Source organism: Marmota marmota, unplaced genomic scaffold (assembly GCF_001458135.2).
Source record: "Marmota marmota marmota unplaced genomic scaffold, marMar, whole genome shotgun sequence".
Classification (NCBI taxonomy): domain Eukaryota; kingdom Metazoa; phylum Chordata; class Mammalia; order Rodentia; family Sciuridae; genus Marmota; species Marmota marmota.
This window is the reverse complement of record NW_026000174.1, coordinates 59,533,273-59,536,113: the sequence shown is the minus strand read 5'-3', so window position 1 is coordinate 59,536,113 and position 2,841 is coordinate 59,533,273. Positions and strand designations below refer to the sequence as shown.

General features: G+C 39.9%; 1 pseudogene; it reads left to right on the top strand.

Moving 5' to 3' along the window:
- The first annotated feature begins 1,548 nt into the window (after nt 1–1,548).
- Nucleotides 1,549–2,525, top strand: LOC107159641 (annotated as a pseudogene).
- The last annotated feature ends 316 nt before the right edge of the window (nt 2,526–2,841 follow it).

Genomic DNA, 2,841 nt, shown 5'->3' with positions numbered 1-2,841 from the left:
TAGAAGAAACAAATGGAAAACTTTGATCCTGGGACTGAGTTGCCATGTTGGTGGAATTATGAGAAAGTTGGCAAGGAAAGAGGAATGGCTACTAAGATATTACACTTTGTAGACTAAGCCATAAGTGATGCCTTGGTTGTAGTAATACACTTGATCTTTATTTAGAATGAAATGAAAACTTAACAGTTATTTAAATTAAAAAGAGATGCTACCTGCTTTGTCCTTGTATTTTAAGTGTTATTGTGGGTGCCCTATTGAAATAGATTTCTGAGAACAAAGGTGTAGACCAGTTAGAAGCTCTTTCAGTACTTGTTGCAGAAGATGATGGTGGTTTAGGGCAGGGTGGCAGCAATGCAGGTGTTTAGAAAGGCACAGCTCAGGATAGGTGAGGACACAGGATTTCCTGGGTTATTGAAAAGTAAGTAGGAGACCAAGAGAGTAGGTTGATTCCCACTTTTTGGCTTGACAAATTGAAACACTAGAACTTTAGTAACTAATATAGGAAATAAACACATCATTTATTGAATGTAAGATTTTTAATGCAACTTTAAATGTGCTAAATCACTATAAAACATCACCACTGGACAAAACTGTCTTCAAATGTTAGAATATTTACCCTGAGAAATATATCTTGGACATCCATGGAAATGTTTTGACAGTTTGGAATTCTCTAAAGCTTTGTGGATCTCTCTCTCTCTCTCTCTCTCTCTCTCTGTGTGTGTGTGTGTGTGTGTGTGCATGTGTGTGAATGTGGGTGTGTATGGAAAGAACTATAATCATTTGTATCACATCCTGAAGTATGATTAACTACAAAAACTTAAGAGACATTAATTATTTGCAGATAAAAAATAAGGATTATAATGGTTAGAGATTCGCACAACGTTTGGGGGGTGGAAAAGAGTGAAATTGCAAATGTTTAGATTTACATGGTGTCACAAGTCTGTAGTCCCAGGGGTCCAGGAGGTTGAGGCAGGATGACCAAAGTTCAAAGCCAACCTCAGCCAGTCAGCAAGGCCATAAGCAACTTAATGAAACCCTATCTTTTGCTCTTCCAATCTTCCTGCCTTAACCTCCTAAGTTGCTATGATTATAGGCATGTACCACCAAGCATGGCTTTACCTCCTTTTTCCTCTATACTGGAATCCTGGTCTCAACAGGTGACAGAAGAATGAGTTTCCCTCATTCATTCTATGGTTATATTAATCCCTTGTTATAGCTTCAGTCTCTGTGGGTTTAAAGGCTAAAACAAATGTATCTTCAACAAGTTGTGTGACAACCTGATGCTCCAGGCACATTCAAGTCACCTCATTGTGAATTTTTTCTTCTCCCCTGTTTGATAAGAGACTGACTCTACATTACAGAGTTAAAATGTGGAAGCTCCAACTTTAAAATCAGATTCTGATTCAAATCTTAGTGCTCTTGAAGCAAAAATTAAGTCCTAAAATACCAGATATAAGCAATACAACTCCACAGGCCTTCTAATAATTCTGGACTTAATTGGTACACTGTTTATTTCTTCTCTTAATGGAAATTTTTACTAAGATATTTTCCTCTCCTTATGATATGCAGGCTTTCCCCATTGTGGACATGGAAATAGGAAATCACACCATCCTGAATTAATTCATCTTGTTGGGCATCTCAGCAGATCCCCAGTGGCAGGTGATTCTGTTTGTAATATTTCTGGTGATCTATTTGCTAACCTTGTCAGGGAACATGACCCTGGTTTTCTTAATCAAGATTGATGCCCGGCTGCATACACCTATGTACTATTTGATTGCAGTCTATCTTTTTTGGATTTCTGGTATACCTCTGTATATACCCCTAAAATCTTGGCTATCTGTATCTCCGAAGACAAGCGAATTTCCTTGGCTGGATGTGGGGCTCAGTTTTTCTTTTCCGCTACTGTGGCCTACACTGAGTGCTATCTCCTAACTGCCATGTCGTATGACCGCCATGAAGCAATTTGTAACCCACTGCTCTATTCAGGCACCATGTCTGCTTCTGTTTGCATTGGGCTTGTTGCTGGATCCTACATAGGAGGCTTTCTGAATGCCATAGCCCACACTGCCAACACCTTCCGCCTGAGTTTCTGTGGTCACAATGTCATTGACCACTTTTTATGTGATGTTCTACCATTGGTAAAAATGTCCTGCACAGACACTCGGGTCTGTGTCATAATCCTTTCCAGTATGGTTGGCTTCACTGTCCTCTCCTGCCTTCTGGCCATCCTCATCTCCTACTTCAACATCCTCCTGGCCATCCTGAGGATCCGTTCAGCCTCAGGAAGGCGCAAGGCATTCTCTACCTGTGCTTCCCACCTGGTCTCTGTCATGCTCTTCTATGGATCCTTGCTCTTTGTATACTCGAGGCCCAGTTCCAGCTACTCCCTGGAGAGAGACAAAGTGGCTGCCCTGTTCTACACCATCATCAACCCATTGCTCAACCCTCTCATCTATAGCATCAGAAACAAAGATGTCAAAGAGGCCTTCAGGAAAGCAATACTGTCCATAGGACCACAAGCTTGAGGTTTATTTTATGACTTTATTGTAGTTTGCAAATTATTGTTTTGTAGACCAGGTTGTATGAGTTTCTGTAGGTAGTTATGCTTGAAAATTTATAGCTATAAGAATGCAATATTGGTCAAAACACACTTTTATTTTCAAGAGTGCTGTTTTTTTTTTTTTTCTCTTTCTGGTCATGAGGTGAACAGTCCTTCTCCAGCAGGTCCTTCTGTCATGATGTTACCACAGGCCCAAAGCAACAGGCCAATCAACCATGGAGCAAAATATCCAAAGCTATCAACCAAAATAAATCTTTTTATGTTAATTATATCAAGAATTT